General features: G+C 43.1%; 1 protein-coding gene across 3 annotated transcripts in view; it reads right to left on the bottom strand.

Moving 5' to 3' along the window:
* STAG1 (STAG1 cohesin complex component) overlaps positions 1-18,464 on the bottom strand; it is a 167,947-nt gene that overhangs the window by 134,385 nt on the left and 15,098 nt on the right. The window contains exon 1 of one of the 3 annotated variants that reach the window (XM_056564374.1): positions 13,649-13,669. The exons of the other annotated variants lie outside the window; for them this stretch is intronic. The gene's annotated coding sequence lies outside the window, so the exon portion shown is untranslated. Of the gene's footprint in view, positions 1-13,648; positions 13,670-18,464 lie in introns of those variants that run through there. 3 annotated transcript variants of the gene reach the window in all.

Genomic DNA, 18,464 nt, shown 5'->3' with positions numbered 1-18,464 from the left:
CAGACTTTTACGCATGCGGCGATACCAAATATGTGTATTGACTTTTTTTAACGCTTTTTGGGGGGGTAAAATGGGAAAAACGGACATTTTACTTTTTTATTGGGGGAGGGGATTTTTCACATTTTTTAACTTTTTTATTTTTTTTTAATACACTTTTTATGTCCCATAGGGGACTATTCATTGCAATAATTTCATTGCTAATACTATTCAGCGCTATGTATAGGACACAGCACTGCTAAGTATTATCGGTGATCTTCTGCTCTGGTCTGCTCGATCTCAGACCAGAGCAGAAGACCCTGGGAGATGGCCGGAGCCAGGTGAGAGGACCTGCGGCCCCCCCATGCTGGATGATCGGATGGCAGCGCTGCGGGCGATCCGATCATCCAAAGTACCGCACTGCCACGATCTGTATTGATCACGGCATCGGAGGGGTTAATGGCGGACATCCGAGTGATCACGGATGTCCGCCATTACAGGCGGGTCCCTAGCTGCTGACAGCAGCCGGTACCTGCCGGGCATTACGCAAGCACCGTACATTACGTCCATTGTCGTTAAGGGGTTAAAGGGGAATTATTTTTTTTTAATCAACTGGTGCCAGAAAAATAAACAGATTTGTAAATGACTTCTATTAAAAAATCTTTATCCTTCCAGTACTTATTAGCTGCTGAATACTACAGAGGAAATTCTTTTCTTTTTGGAAAACCGAGCTCTCCGCTGACACCACTGTCCATTTTAAGAACTGTCCAGAGTAGGAGAAAATCCCCATAGAAAACATATGCTGTTCTGGACAGTTCCTAAAATGGACAGAGATGTCAGCAGAGAGCACGGTGTTAAAAAAAAAAAAGAAAAGAATTTCCTCTGTAGTATTCAGCAGGTAATAAGTACTGGAAGATAGAAGTAATTTACAGATCTATTTAATTTTCTGGCACCAGTTGACTTAAAAAAAAAAGTTTTCCACCGGAGTACCCCTTTAAAGCTAGCTAACATCACAAGCATCAAAAAGTTTACATCTGTGTAAACTCCACATTATTTCTCCCTGTAGGTCTTAAAATGTCCCCAGTAAATAAACTATAGGCCATGCTGGATCATTCTACACAATGGCTTCAAATTCCTTGAGCGTGGGATTTAAATAAATTCTTCTCACCTCAGTTCGGTAAATTTCTTTTGAATTAAATTACATTACATACATTTCTGTATTCAATTGAGGTCTCACAAAGAAAATCTAAGAAATTACCTTGTCAGATATGATTGTAGTAAAGTGCGGGCTGAAGGGATCTGGGAGTCTGGCAGGGAACAATCATCCATCAGCGGCTAATTCCAGCTCTGACAGAAGACTAATAATTAACGCTCAATAAATATGTTTAATATGTGAAACAAATCCAATTTTAACTATCAAAAACACCATGTGTTCCCTGTGATCTGTTTACAGCCAACCCTACTGTAGATACGGATCAAAACTCTCAAAGTGCTCCTTCTATTCTGTGCAGTTTTTTTTCTTAAAAAAAATAAATAAAAAAAATTAAAACGTATATACTCGATATAGTCGAGTGAACTTTCCGCCTGTCAATCCCTTCTCAGTGGTCTTTAACCTGCGGACCTCCAGATGTTGCAAAACTATAACTCCCGGGCATGCTGGGAGTTGTAGTTTTGAAACACCTGGAGGTCTGCAGGTTGAAGACCACTGCAGCCTTCATCATCATCCAGACCCCCCTTTAGTTTTCTACTCGACTCCCCTCGGTGGGAAGGAAGGGTGAGCTGGTCCGGGTCCCTATGCTGCAGGGACCGTCCGGTGGGGAGGGTTAGTCGTTCCGAGCTGTCCATCTCCTCTGCTCCGGGACCGGCCTAGTGATGTTGCCTTGACGACGACGCACAGGAACGTCCGTCCCTGCGCATGAATGTCCCTGTGCGTCGTCGTCGAGGCAACTTCACTAGTCCAGGCCGGGCCCGGAGCGGAGGGCATCCCGGTGAAGATGGACAGCCTGGAACGACTAACCCTCCCCACCGGACGGTCCCTGCAGCATAGACGGCCCGGACCAGCTCACCCTTCCTTCCCACCGAGGGGAGGGGAGTAGAAAACTAAAAAGGGGGGGGGGGGTCTGGATGATGACAAAGGCCGCAGTCGTCTTCAACCTACGGACCTCCAGGCGTTTCAAAACTACAACTCCCAGCATGCCAGGGTTTGTCCATAAAAAATAAAAAATAAAAAATAAAAAAAAACACCAAGTTTTTATTTTTTTGCTAAGGGGTCAGGTTAATGTATACTTTTAATAAAGTAAAATTTTAGCTACATTTGATTAGTTAGTTTAATGTATACTTAGCTTTAACATTTCAATACTGCCTATCTATTCCAGACCAAGGAAATGCCCAGTCAGCTAGGCTACCAGAATTCTGCGAGCGGAGATTCCGCAGTGAGGTTCCATCTGCGGTTACTGCGCGGTCACTACTGAAAGCTATGCCGTGCTTGTGGACTTTTGCGCAAATAATGAACATGTTCTATATTTGTGTGGAACAATTTCAGTGGCGGAATTGTCCGCCACTGAAATTTCTCAGTGTGAACGGGTCTCGTGGAAACCATTCACACTGATGTAATGTTCACTGCGTGGAATTCCGCGGGAATTACGCAGAGTGAACATACCCCTCGGAAGTCGTGAGCCACTAGGCTATATTCACACACAGCATTCCAAAGAAAACGTGCGGCTTTTTAAAAAGGGGATGGACAAAAAAGATGCAGTTTGTGTGTGTGTGGATAGATAAAATAACAGGCTTAAAAGGGTTGTTGCTGCATGAGACTTCTCTATTGACAGGACAGCAGATACATGTATGATTGCAGGGGGCCCGACTGCTGTTATCCCTGATGTACTCAAGAATAGGGAGTCGTTTTTCAAAAGAAAGGAATGGTGTTTGCTGAATATATAAAACACATTTGTGGGCATTTACGACAAACCGTTCGTGTGAGAATTCTGTTTAAGTGTGAAAGTGCGCTAAAAAAAAATATGTGTCAATTGACATGAGGTGAGGTGATAAAATTTAAGTGCCATTACTTTGCATACAAAAGTGTGTCGCTAATATTAGTTAAATACTGTACGCATGTAGTAGACAATTGAATTTGGGCTTGCAAATAAAAAAATTTATGAAAGTTAAAAAACAAAACACTACAGCTGTAACAAAACAACCAACATGTGGCACAAATAAATGATCTTGTGACAATGGCGCCTGCCAATCTGTGGGTAAGAAGCAAGTGGATAGTCCCCTCTGATATGCAGCACTGGAAGCAGAAATAAAGAGTAAGGGTAGGTGCCCAGTACAGAATTTCTATCTGCAATTCCGCTTTGAAATTGCAGGCAGAAATTCCGCTTACTAAAATGTATAGTATAGTGAATGGGTTCCGTTCACAAATTCACACTTGACAAATTCTGCACGGAAAATCCGCTTGAAAATTTCCTCCTGAAGAATGGCGTTGCTCATTCTTCAGGCGGAAATACTTGCGGAACACATTGCAGTCTATTGGAGACCATAGCCGCGGTCCTAGCTGCACTAGGAATCTCCGGGCAGAAATGTTCTGCCCGGAGATTCCGCAGTGTGAACCTAGCCTAAGAGTAAGGATGTGAGACAGTGACATGAGCAAAATGGATAGACAACTGGTCCAGAGCATCTTAAACGGGTTATCCAACATAAGGTCATTTTGGTAATTACCTGCCAGACAGTAATGGACATGCTCAGGAAGGATCTGTGCTTTTCTTGGGGAGTTCCTTCCCCTCCACTATAAGTCCCAGGACCCCTTGTTTGTGTGTGAGGTCATTTTTTTCCCTTTCCACACATCAGCCATAAGTACAGCATGCTAAGGGTGTTCTTTTTTGTTTTTTAAAAAATGTGCTCTCGTAGACTATGGGTTATTTATAAAAAAAATAAATAAATAAAAAACAGAAAAAACTATGTAGGGGAGATTTCTTAAAACCTGTGCAGAGGACCAGAAGCACAAATTAACCTATCAGATAGCTTTTATATTTTAGAGGCCTTTTTAAAAATAAAAGCAGCGATCTGATTGTTGCAACTTTACGTTTCCTCTGCACAGGTTTTGATAATCTTTCCTTATGTATTAAGGAGTATTTAAAAGGGGCAAAAAAAAAAAAAAAAAAAAAAAAAAAACACACCTATATTAATATACACAATTGTTTTGGAAAAGGTGTCACAAAAACAGCATTTTAAGAGTAAGCATTTTTAAATAAGAATGGTTGCTATGGGAAACTTGCCACTGTACCTCTACAAAATGGGCCCCAATACCTGTACGGTTCAATCAGGAACAAATCAGTTTCTGCAACACTAAGAAAATCTGCGGAACATAAGACTGAACTATTTATTCAGCTACTCTCCATTTAGCGAGTAAATAGAGAACGGTAGAGAATATTCTCCTCAAACATTCTCAAAGCACATCACAGCTCCAAGAATAATTTTGCTATAAGAGACCTGGACACGTTCCATACCTGGCAGAGCGAAAAGCAAAAAATAATTCAAATCGAAATACAATAAACTCTGGCAGATAAAACACTGCAAAAACAGAACAGAGAATAGGTTTAATCCCATGGGGTTAGCAGCTCAATTTATAGAAAAATAAAACAAACTACTGCAGAAAACCAACAATTTCCAAACACCCCTAAACCACCACCATGCTGGCACACTGGACTAAAAGATTCCTGGCCTAAACTGCATTAAAAGGAATCAAATAAAAAAATTTAAAAAAGAGGAAAACTACAACATATCTGCATTAATTTAAGCAGATTTTGGCACAGAAATGCTGCAGATTTACTTGTGACATGTGACCCTAGCCAAGTTTAAAATGAAATGGGCACTGTTAATTTTACAATTTTGATGTTGGTGACTCCAATGTAAGTCTATGAAGCGCGTCTCATGCAGGTAGATGGAGATCGCACTGGCTTTATCCAGCAATGAGACCCCGACTGATCAACATTATTCACATTTCTCTGGGATGTGTCAAAAGTTTTTAAAGTAGCAGGGACACTAAGTTAGAAAGTGGGGCATGCTATGTGTTAACTGCTGTTGAAGAGTCAAGTGGGTGGTCCCGAGATTGTCACGCAGTCCTGGTTTGACAGATATCTCACAACCAGAGATACATCATTGGCAGCAGTGAAATGGATCAGTGCCCTACATGTGCCATGGATGTCCTGGAGCTGGCCTGTAATGATATTTCCCATGCCCGTCAAATTAGGACAGCATGACTCCTCAGGAGACCACCCACATGACTACACCAGCATTTTAAGGGGTTATCCCACTAAAAATATTGGGGGAAATATATCAAATCCTGTGTAGAGGAAGTGTGGTCCAGTTGACCATAGCAACCAGTATCTCATTGCGAAACCCTAAAAGTGTTCGTGTCCTTGTTGATACATGTACTATTATAGGTTTTCCTACATACTCAGCTATAGGTACCGTAGTTTGCACTTAGATTATCAACTTTAAAAGTGATCAGTTTTCACAATAGAGACAATTCCTGCAAAAAATTGCTCAAATTGGTGCAATGGAGGGACATCAAAAACCAACTTAATACACTAAGCAACAAGTAGATGAATAGCAAATCGAACCGGATGAGAACCCAAAACGCTTATGCATTAGCAACCATACTATATTGGCAAATTGGTGCCAGTATGTATGAAAATAAATATTTTATTCATCAACAATGAATCTTTTTCTGTGATAACAGAGGCAGTGTCTCCTGTTGTCTCCTGTATCCTCCTCATGCTGCCTCCATTATTGGACACAAGTTCCAGAGCTGGCCTTCTCATTAGGTATACAAAAACCTTGGTTCATTTGCATATCATACAGCGGGCAAAATAATTTTTGAATATTTTTCTCACTAAATATATTTCTTTTCAATAAGTTTTTATTGGATTTTTTCAAACAAACATGTAATCAATTACATCATTGATAAAGATATTAAACAAAGAATGTACAGAAGCCGACATTCATATTAATCCAATTCCTAAAGGTGAAGTATGCCATAGATTTAAAAAAATAAACAAATAAAGCAAATAGGCTTAAAAATTAAAGTTATGTGTAAATCTGAAATGAGTGTAAATAATGAGCACATACGAAAGGGAGGTGCAGGAAAGGCATGGAAAGCCAAGACAACAACTAAAATGTATCAGTAATTAAAAAGCAATCCAGTCACTCAGCTGGTCCAGGCCTAAGTGATTGCCTACAAAAATGTAAAAGCAACCAGCGGTCTCAAGACCTTCACAACCTACTTGTTCCAAGACATCACAATGACATTGGTTACAGGCACATTTCTAAGCTTCTGAATGTTCCAGTGAGCACTGTTGGAGCCATTATACAGAAGTGGAAAGACAATTATTTTGTCAAATTTCCTTTGATCAGGAACACCTCACAAGATCACAGATAGAAGAGATAAAAAAATAATCAGAAGAGTTGTCCAAGAGCCAAGGACACTTGTGGAAAGCTTCAAAAAGTCTTGAAATTAGCAGATACAGTTGTCTCAAAGACAGTGAGAAATATAGTGATGTGTTCAACACTTCTTTCACTTGCTGTATACTTCTATTAGAGGTCCCTTACAATCTAGTTACTACAATATAATAATAAGATGGTGGAGTTTTAGGGGGTTAAAATATGGTGACAGTATCCCTTTAAGGCTAAGTTTCCACTTTTTTTTCCTTTCTGTCAATTCTTGGAATACTGCCATTGCAGATTTTGAGCCAGAGTCAGAAGTGGATCCATAAGGGAGAAGTATAACTCCTTCCTTTATATGTCCTATTCCATTTGAATACACTTCTGGCTTTGGCTCAAAAACTGCAGTTGGCAGTATTCCAAAATCCTGCCAGAGGGAAAAAATAAAAATAAAAAATAAAATAAAAAAAACTTAGCCTAAACAGGACCCTTCATCTCTCCTGACATGCCACATAAAAGTTCAAGTACCGTATTTTTCGCCCTATAGGACGCACCGGCATATAAGACGCACCCAATTTATAGGTGCAAAATCTAAAAATATAAAGATTCTGAACCCAACTGTGGTCTTCAACCTGTGGACCTCCAGATGTTGCAAAACTACAACTCCCAGCATGCCCGGACAGCCGTTGGCTGTCCGGGCATGCTGGGAGTTGTAGTTTTGCAACATCTGGAGGTCCGCAGGTTAAAGACCACTGGTATAGGAGGTAGTACTCACGTGTCCCTGCCGCTCCGGACACGTCACTGGTGCCCTGGATGTCACTCCATCGCTGTCGCCGCGTCCCCGACGCTCTGGACTTCTTCCCCAGGATCCACACTCTCCGTCGCCGTCATCACGTCTCTAAGCACGCTGCTCCTATTGGATGACGACATGATGACGTCGAAGGAGAGCGCAGGGGATCCCGGCACTGAGAAGACACCGGGGAGGCAGGTAAGGTCCCTCCCGGTGTCCTGTAAGCTGTTCGGGACGCCGCGATTTCACTGCGGCGGTCCCGAACAGCCGGGTTAGTGTTATTTTCGCTTCAGACGCAGCGGTCAGCTTTGATCGCCGCGTCTGAAGGGTTAATACAGGGCATCACCGCGATCGGTGATGTCCTGTATTAGCGGCGGGTCCCGGCCATTGATGACCGCAGGTATTCGCCGAATAAGACGCACAAACTTTCCCCCCAGTTTTGGGGAAGAAAAAGTGCGTCTTATACGGCGGAAAATACGGTAAATTCTGGAGGACAATGAGGGGAATTCATACATTTTTGTCTAGTATGTATACTATTTTAGAGCAGAAAAAAAATTCAGTTTGATCTTACCTTCCTGCGCCAAATTCATCAGTCGCACTCTACTTGAATTTACCAGCCTCCACGCCCAGGGTAACCGTTTAGTCTGCTTTACAGGGCTGAAGTAAATGAGTGTGGGTTTGTGTCTAAAAGATGGTGACCGACTTTTTTGCGACTTTCAGAGAAAATATGAATCACATAATGAATCAGTGCCCACTGCATAAAACTAGTCTAAAGTCCTGCAAAATGGTAGTTCACTTTCAAATATGATCAAAAGCAGAAGTCCTACAAAAGTCGCATGGGTAGCGACAAACTTTGTGAAACAATTTTAGACAAAAAAAAAAAGGTTCTTAATAGCTTCATGAATTCTCCTCATTGTGTTTCTAGGACATGTCAAAAGATTTTATTTTTTGGGCTGGACAGCCAACGGTCCGAGCAAGAGTTGTAGTTTTGCAACATATGACGGTCCACATTTCGGAGACCACTGCTTTACAAGAATATCTGACGGCACCAATAGTGCAATAAAACAAACTGCAGTAAGACCACCACTGGTGATAGCCCTGCTCCTTTATCTAGAAGAATCTATATGACTGTAGTATATGAGCAGCCGGCAGTACACCGCCATACATGTGCCACGCCTAGACTCAGGCCAAGCCCCTAATGATGTGCAGATGTCTTATGTGATCATAAAGCAGTGCCAGGAACTGGTTAATTCTTAGGTAATTACATAATGCACTATTTTTACTCCAGTGCATACTCCGAAAGGCTCAATAAAAATTTACAAACCTGCCAGAGTCAGAAGAAACACTGTTCACTTTGCATTTAATATTTTCATTTTCTATGATAAAATAACTTGAATATTAGTAAATATTGGCGAACATAGACCAGATAAAAGCCAATGTCTTACGAGAAATATAACAACGTTGTAACCTCGTCTGGGGGTCACCAATGGCCATGTAACCAATATGCCCCTAATAAAACAAACAAAAGCCACGTCATCAGCTCATGTTGGGCAGCACACACAGCAATATCTGGACTGCTATACAGATGGAAGGGTCTAGGGGACAGTCTCTAGGGGCGCTGCAGGGAAAAGGGTTTCAGTATAGTTTGGCTGTGGCTGGGCCCCATCTTGTTGGTATTACAGAAGTTGATGTTTCTGTTTTCTTAGGCTGCATTCACACTAGTAGTACCTATTGGAGTACCTCTATAGTACAATTAGTACAATGTCTCAGATCAGCCTTAAAATACATGTATTTATTCCTATTAATGTTCTTTCCTCCCCCCCAATCACAAATGTTCTCTCCCCCCCCATCACAAATGTTCTCTCCCCCCCCCCCCCCATCACAAATGTTCTCTCCCCCCCCCCATCACAAATGTTCTCTCCTCCCCCCCATTCACAAATGTTCTCTCCTCCCTCTCCCAATCACAGATAATGTTCTCTCCTCTCCCCCCCCCCCCCCAATCACAGATAATGTTCTCTCCTCCCCCCCCCAATCACAGATAATGTTCTCTCCTCCCCCTCCCAATCACAGATAATGTTCTCTCCTCCCCCCCCCCCCAATCACAGATAATGTTCTCTCCTCCCCCCCCCCCATAGTCACGTAATGTTCTCCCCCCTACACATATCACAAATAATGATGGACATCACAGTGTTGGCTATATTTGAGCCTGGCTGACTAGTAAATGGCTTTTCTTTTCCTCCTCAGTACATTGGTGAGATCAACATCTAATATAAAAATTATTTTCAACTAGATCCCTAGAATAACCCATGACAAACACATGGTCAGTCCCATGCTTGGCCATTGTAGAAGCCCAGCCCAACAGTATCTATGTTGCTATATCTAGCTCTGCAGATTGCAAGTCTATTAGCATACAGTAGTGTTTCCCAACCAGGATTCATCCAGCTGTTGCAAAACTACAACTCCCAGCATGCCCGGGCAGCCTTTGGCTGCCTGGGCATGCTAGGAGTTGTAGCTTTGCAACAGGTGGAGGCACACTGGGTGGAAAACACTGACATACAGCTTCTTTTAAGGCTTCACTGTAGCCACAATGGGTTAATAATATGTGTATGTGCATGCTGCCAATCTGACAGTGCCCGGTCCCTGCTGCTCAGCACTTTCTGGTCTACTCTTGTCACAAGGAAGTGCCTGCTCAGCCACTCACTCGATGACAAGAGTCGCCGATTGGCAGCCGATTCCTTATGTTGAGACAAGACCATGACAAGTCGTGAGCAGCGGGGACCATGGCAGGAGAGTAAATTCTTTAGACCGATTTTTCTACTCCTGCTTGGCCACCTTTAAAACAGAATAAGAAATGGCCGGACAACCACCTTAGTAGTTGCCAAGAGAAAGAAACATGAATAAGGGCTGGTTCACACTACGTTTTCCCCCATACGGGAGCACATACGGCAGGGGGGAGCTAAAACCTCGCGCTCCCGTATACCTTCGTATGCGCTCCCGTGTGTCATTCATTTCAATGAGCCGACCGCAGTGAAACGTTCTGTCCAGTCGGCTCATTTTTGCGCCGTATGAGCTTTTCCCCCGGATCTAAATCTGTGGTCAACCACGGTTTGAGGTCCGGTTGTAAAAGCACATACGGCGCAAAAATGAGCCGACTGGACCGAACGTTTCACTGCGGTCGGCTCATTGAAATTAATTACATACGGGAGCGCATACGGAGGCATACGGGAGCGCGAGGTTTTAGCTCCCCCCCTGCCGTATGCGCTCCCGTATGGAGGAAAGCGTAGTGTGAACCAGCCCTAACTTATAGGTTACAATATAACTGTCTACACTGTGGTATATACAGAGCATTACTATTGCTGCACAGAACAGGACGATCTCTCAAAGAACAATGTGGTGACTGGTGACAATTTCCAAAATATTCAAAAACAAACACTCAGCATGCTACCACATTGGTCTGCTTTGCATATTGCATTTCCCTGTGTTTTCTTCCTAGCCATTTGGCCAGTTCCAAGAGAGAAGAGTCTTAAACAACAAGAGAGAAGAGCCCGCAGCACCAGTATAAGAAGCAGATGAACAAGCAAGCTACAGTAGCAATGACTATTTAAAAAAAAATGATATACATGTAAACACTTGTAACAAAAGTGGGTGGCTGCTCCCACAGAGTAGATCTACATGCTGGTAGCTCTGCCAGGCTCCCCCCTATGATGCTCATATGTTACAATGGGGCATTTAAGCATCTTTTAGACACCGAGTATCATCTTTATAACTATCTTTTATGACTTTAGTACATTTAAATATTGTTAACTGGTATTAAATATGTAACAATGAAGATGCATATGTGATCAAGGATCTCAGGAAAGCTGAGTGATCATTAGATCACTAGAAAATAATGCAAAAACTGCCAAACAGATCAGTAAGCACGATATAAGGTTTGTAGTCTAGTAAGGAGTCTTCCCCAAACCGTACAATATAAATGGATGAAGTTCTCAAAACCATAAGAAAAAACAAAACAAATAAAAAACAGCATATTTCTCTTTTTGCAACCTATAGTGTAGAATGTGCAGCAAATTCATGGTTAATCTGCAACCTGTGTGTAGATTTTGTAACAATGTACCGTATATACTCGAGTATAAGCCGACCCGAACGTAAGCCGAGGTCCCTAATTTCACCCCCAAAAACCCAGGAAAAGTTATTGACTCTACTATAAGCCTAGGGTGGGAAATACATCATCCCCCCCCCCCGTCATCATCCAGACCCCCTTCATTAACACCCTCATCATCACCCTGTCATTTTCACCCCCTGTCATCATCACCCCCCCCCCCCCCACCCCAGTCATCATCACCGCCTGTCAATCCCTTTCAGTGGTCTTCAACCTGCGGACCTCCAGAGGTTTCAAAACTACAACTCCCATCATGCCCGGACAGCCATCGGCTGTCCGGGCATGCTGGGAGTTGTAGTTTTGAAACATCTGGAGGTCCGCAGGTTGAAGACCACTGTGGCCTTCGTCATCATCCAGACCCCCATTTAGTTTTCTACTCACCTCCCCTTGGTGGGAAGGAAGGGTGAGCTGGTTCGGGCCATCTATGCTGCAGGCACCGTCCGGTGGGGTGGGTTAGACGTTCCGGGCTGTCCATTTTCACTGGGAAGCCCTCTTCTCCGCTCCGGGCCCGGCCACGGACTAGTGACGTTGCCTTGACGACGATGCAGGGGGGCGTTCATGCGCAAGTACGTCTGCTGCGCACGGACGTCCTAGTGCGTCGTCGTCAAGGCAACGTCCCTAGTCCGGGGCCGGGCCCGGAGCGGAGAAGAGGGCCTACAGGTGAAAATGGACAGCCCGGAACGTCTAACCCACCCCACCGGGGAGGGGGTTGCTCTGGATGATGACGGAGGCCGCAGTGGTCTTCAACCTGTGGACCTCTAGATGTTTCAAAACTACAACTCCCAGCATGTCCGGGCATGCTGGGAGTTGTCGTTTTGCAACATCTGGAAGTCCGCAGGTTGAAGACCACTGAGAAGGGATTGACAGGCGGAGAGTTCACTCGAGTATAAGCCGGGTGGGGGCGTTTTCAGCACGAAAAATCGTGCTGAAAAACTAGGCTTATACTCGAGTATATACAGTATCTGCACCATGTCTGGATACATGTTGACACAAGACGACAACAAAAGGAATTGTATTTCCAGATTTTTAATTCTGAACATATGAAGAAATGTGAAAAAAAATGTATATATATTTTGTTCTAGGTAGTGAAGAGGTATTTTTCAAAGGTAATAACTGCTGTTCTGGATGGAGTTAACTCTATCACTACATAGCACATAATAAGGAGTGTTAGGAAAGAGCCAGTATGGAAGCAGTAACAAAAAAAATGTTGGTCAAAAGCCAGGTACCTTACCGCACAACCTGTAATTTTTCCACATTTACAACTCTCTTAATATCTGTAATTCATACAGCCATTATTTGGTTATACTGTAGACGTACCATAATTTTAACGCTAAGTATGAGAAGGGAAAGCCCTAGCCAGCTCCTTACCATCTGCTGCAGCCACCAGTCATTATCCGGAAAACTTCAGTAGTAGAAAAAAATAAATAAAAAATGAAAGACAGGAGGTCAATAACTGAATGGTTTTTTTGTGGAAGTAAAGAAAGCCTTCACTTTCCGTGGTAATGAAAGAGCAATGTTACAAGAAGTGTCAATTAAAAAGGGCTCTTAGGAAAATGAAAAAAGGATTTAGCCAGCGCACATTCTCCGGAAATAAATAATAAAGCCAGGCACAGCCACAAAATGTAACTACAATTTCTACACCTGCAAACGCATTCCAAAACATTACCACCAGCTACTAAGTTTGTTACAATTACTAACCCAACATCACAACAATCCACTAATACAGAACATTACAAACTATTAAATATAACGATAAAATTAACTAGGTTGGAGCAAAATTCGTAACAGCTAACCCTTGTTAGCAGGCGCACCGACCTGGCGTAGACTTCGCCCCAATTGTAGAAAGAAAGGAATGTCCAGCGCTTGACTCGGGAACGGGTACTTTTAATAATAAGCCAGGGTAGACATACAGGTATACGATGTTAAATGATGCGTTTCGGCTTACGTTACAAAGCCTTAGTCATACCACTAACCACTAGTATGACAGGCTTAGTAAAGAAAGCCGAAACGCGTCACTTATCTTCCTGTACCTGTATGTCTACCCTGGCTTATTATTAAAAGTACCCGTTCCCGAGTCAAGCGCTGGACATTCCTTTTTTATTAATTAGATTGGGTTCACATGTTGTAGCCACCCTGTGGACGCGGTGTGTGCGGAGTCCTGTGATATTGCGGCAGTCAGACAGCATTATGATTGTTTAAAGGAAAACTGTCAGCTTTCTCCCCCGCACTAACCAGTGTTACTGGCTGGTAGTGCAGGGGACGCTGATCAGTTTGGTCCTTACCGTGGCCGGATCCGCGGCGCTGTTCGGCCTGTAATCTTCTATTTTTGGAATCTGCAAATGAGGTGCTAACTGGCACCGGCTGGGCTAACTGCCACTCTGACGTCCGTGCTGCTGGCCGCTGCGCTGCCCAGCTCATCAATATTCCTCCCTCTTCTCCCCGCTCTGTAATGAAGAGGGAGGGGAGGAATATTGATGAGCTGGGGCAGTGCTGCGGCAGGCTGCACTGACGTCAGAGTGCCAGTTAGCACCTCATTTGCATATTCCGAAAATAGAAGATTATGGCCGAACGGTGCGGCGGATCTGGGCACGGTAAGGACCAAACTGATCAGCGTCCCTCGCACTACCAGCCAGTACCACTGGTTAGTGTGGGGGGAAAAAAAGATGACAGTTTTCCCTTTAACTTCGCACGTGAGCCCCTCTTAGTGGATTTCATAAGGTGGAGACAACCAATGGTTACAGGTCATCAAAACCTAGGGATCTATTTACACCAATTTATCTTAAAAACTTAACTGTCAGATTCCCAAAAAAAAAAAATTGTTACTCAGTACCTCATCCTGATCATGCACGTGCCATTTTTATCTCTCCATCACCCATATTTCACTAAAATAATAGCATATTAACATTGCTCACTGTCTTTTCCATCTTGTCAAACGGAGGGGACGTGAACTCTTGACTTCACTGTGATGACTCTTCCCCCTCACTCACTCTGATGACTCTCTGCTCTGTTCTGGGGAGTGAGCCTGGCTGCCCTGCTCTGTAACCCTTTCCCCTCTGGATTTCTGCTTTACACACACGGTTATTGGAAATTGTCTGTACTCTACCATCAAAGACAATATGGTGAGTGTACAACTTATATCTTCCTATGTCATTCATGTGTGTCATCCTTTGCCAGTCTTGTAATGCTGGGACTTAGTTTTGGAATAGTTGGAGGTACAGTGTTTGGACAACTTTTTTACAGCACTGTTGCCTTCAGCTGTGTGCCTACAGCCTTTGCAAAACTACAACTCCCAGCATGCCCAAACATCCTTTGACTGTCCAGGCATGATTGGAGTTAGAGTTTTGCAACAGCTGGAGGCACGTTTGGTAAAACTCTGTTATAGCAGTGTTGCTGCAAGAAGTGTTCCTCCTGAAGCCTTGTCAATCAGCCATCTCATGTCCATGATCCTTGGACACCCTCATGCTGCTGTGGGACCAATCTGTGTCCCCGGAGATATGGGGACCGCTAGTGGTGGGATTTTCAAAAGGCAGTTTTCTTTAAAAAGAATTATATTATAAAAACTATTGTTTTCCCAAGATATAAAACATAAAAGTTTCCATATTTGACAGTGTCCATATAATGGGACAATCTCTTAACAGCTTAGGACAATGGACATAACCGTAGGTCCTGATGCCCTGGTACTTGGCGCACCATTCTGTACATAAAGAGGTGCAGGGCTGCGCTCTTCATGCACAGTGGGTTCCAGCTGCTATCAGGAGCCATGGACATGTCAGTAATGGCGAACACGCTGACGCCTGCCATAAACCCTTTAGATGCCAGGACCAATACTGATCACGACATCTGAAGCATTTAAGTAGCTTTATATGGCTCAGCGGATGACCCACGGCATGGCCAAGATGTCGACTAGAGGTCTCCTCACCTGCCTCCTGCCGCTCTTAAGAGGTTCTTCTCTGGTCTGCCTTCTGGCCTATGCATAGCACTGAACAGTATTAATAAAAAGACTGCTATAAATAAATAAAAAGTAAAAAAAAAAAAATAAAAAAATAAAAAGTTTTAAAAAAGTGACTAGGCCCATCTCCCAATAAAAATGTAATCTGCTCCTTTTTTCCCGTGTTACCCCCATAAAGGTGTAAAAAAAAAAAATTATTAAACATATTTGGTATCGGCATGTGTCCAAACTAGGGCTGCAACCAACGATTATTGTCATTAGGTGGACGATTATTTGTTCAATTAAACTATTGTCAATCTTGCAGGTATGGGAGGGGGCGAAGGGGCGGTCCATCACTTCAGGGTCTTGTGATTGCCTCTGAAATTTGGCACCAGAGAATAAAGGAATTTTTTTATATTATGGAAGCACAGAAAGATCTATGAATATGGCACCATGGTTTTATTGCTCTATGAGCTAAAAATGGCAGCAGTTTGAAACACAAATTTCAGCAGACTGATTCCTTTTATAATCCACACCGCAGGTCAATAGCTGTGTGGATTTAATTGGCAGCATATGAATACATTTTGGGGAAAAAAAAAAAAAAAAACACTAAATGCAATGGGAAACCTGCAGAGGAACAGACCCATATAAAAGTAGCAGAAGTGCTGTTTATATATAGTGTGCTAAATTGAAAACTAATATTCTGTTTTCCTCTTGAGTGTAGAGAAATTTGGGCACTCAGATGACTGTTGCGGACTCAATGGTCACATGTGACAGTGAAGTGGGGACCAACCAGCACTTTCTGAGGGCACTCAGCACTGTTTTGAAAGCTGCTATTTGCTCAGGTTATGTGATTTTCCATGTAAAGAGGCATCCAAGGTTCCTCAAGATAACAGGCAGTTCAACTGAGGAAAGGGGTCAAAGCACAACTGCAAATTAAAGGAAAAGTGTCACCTAGATTTTTTTTGTCACTTACAGGAGAGATTCTGAAACATGCTCTTTATTCTAATCTGTTTCTATTTTTAGAGTGTACATTTTATTATGGGGAGTAACTTTACTGCCTTAGTTTTTGTTTTACTAACAGTAGGGCCGCCAAGGTTTGGGGAAAATTTGATATTGCGATTATGGGGGTAAATAATGCGATTTAGAAAACTAAAAAAAAAAAACAATTTTATGTCCCATCCCCCATTTGGTGTGCAATGACCCCAATTTTGTGACCATTACCCTTCCCCCCATTTGATTTCAATCACTTGCTAATTTCATGACCATTCCCCCCATTTCAACATATTTATTCCCATCATTGCCCTTTCCCTCATTTCCATTGCCCCTATTTTCAAACCCCTCCATTTCTTATTACATAGTAAGTACAGGGGAAAAAAAAAAAAACATGTCCATAACGAAGGAGAGGGGAATGAGGGTATAGGTGAATAGCTCTTTTGAAGCTTTCAACTGTTCCTGCTGTGACCAGTTCCTGAGGTAGCCTGTTCCATAAATTCACAGTTCTTATAGTAAAGAAGGCTTGTCACCTGTGGAGACTAAGCGGGAGATTTATCAATACCTGTCCAGAGGAAAAGTTGCTGAGTTTCCCATAGCAACCAATCAGATCTCTCATTTTTCAGAGGTGAATGCTGCTCCGTGCCGTTTGACAGTCAAACACTGCCGTCATGCCCCATTCATTCATGTACTAGCCATCAATCCCCCTCCCATAGACATGAATGAGGCGCGTGTGGTGTGATGTCACGAATACTAAAGCCCAGGCATCTGTGTTCATGAACACAACAGCGCTGGCCCGGGGATCGCAGGGGGTACAGCCACTGGAACCCCTTTGGATAGGGGACAACATGTCTAGGGGCAGAGTTTTCCTTTCATGCCTCCTGCACATTTAATATATCTGCCTGGTCTGGTATAACGAGTCTTGTTGCGTTGCGCCTTCCCATGCAATTGTGCTGCCCCATAGAGCGCTGAGAGGAAGCAATAGTTAAAAACACAATGGAGGGGAAACCTGGGCCGAGCCACCGCCGCAAATTAAGGGACATGCACAGGAGCCAGGCCGAGGTAATAGCAGAATTTTCCTGGTGGCATAATTGAAATATTGCAAAAGAAATATTGCTGAACAATTGAGATATATTGTGCAGCCCTAGTTAAACGTATTTACAAATGGTGAAAGCGAAATTGTTACTCTGTTATTCTGACGCCAGGCTACAGTCGGATGGGCCGGCCGACTCCTGCAGCGGCACACCCCTCCCTGCCTCCTCTCCACTCCTAGCATGGAGTGCTGCATGTCAATCTTGCAGGATCATCATGATTGACATGCAGCGGAGGGGAGGCGAGAGGCGGGGTGCCGCTCCGGGAGTTGGCTGGCCCATCCGACTGGTGCCTGGTGTCAGAATAAAGAATTTTCCTTTACAGACCGCAGCAAATGTGAGTAAAAGCACCCGCATTCTGCTCTATGCAATGGTAACTGTACCTCTGTACCTGTACGGAGGCGACAGCTGCCTTTTAATAACAACAACTGCACGGAGACAGGAAATAGACTGGAACAGACTGACAGTCTTCTAGGCATGCACGGCGACCTGTATAGAGGTCATTGGGCAGGGGGGGGGGAGGGGAGTTGTAACCATTAATTGTGAGTGGTCTGATCTCAACTTATCTATAAAGCTGTGTCACCTTTCATTGTAACCCTGTGGGATAAGAAGGACACTTAAAAAGTTCTCAATAGAACAAAAATAGCTTATTAGGCTCAGTGGCAAGACTAACTGCAAGATTTCCAATATAGACTGCAAATTAATAAAAATACATTTAACATAAAAATCTGATTTAAACAATAGGTAATTATCTGATAACACCTTCTATTTAAAAGGAAACAAAAGTTATTTAATAAAAAAAATAAAAATAAAAAGGAGGCACCAGTTTTAGCCACAAGTGAACGACTATTCATTCTCAATTTCTAAATAAAGTTCCTTAAAACCAAAAACCTTTGTATCCAAAAGAGCAATGACCTAACATAAAGAGCCACATTTTAGAAGGGTCCTCAGAAGGCTTATTAAATGTGAAGTTCTGTGTGATAGATGACATTTTAATTTCTTTGTCTATCGAAAGAGGTTTTCCGTATTGCCTGGGAGATCTTACCCAGATCAGACTACAGGATGCGTTTCTTACAAACTGAAGTA

Source organism: Hyla sarda, chromosome 3, assembly GCF_029499605.1.
Source record: "Hyla sarda isolate aHylSar1 chromosome 3, aHylSar1.hap1, whole genome shotgun sequence".
NCBI classification, from domain to species: Eukaryota; Metazoa; Chordata; class Amphibia; order Anura; family Hylidae; genus Hyla; species Hyla sarda.
The sequence above is the reverse complement of the archived record's forward strand: the minus strand, read 5'-3'. Positions and strand labels throughout refer to the sequence as shown.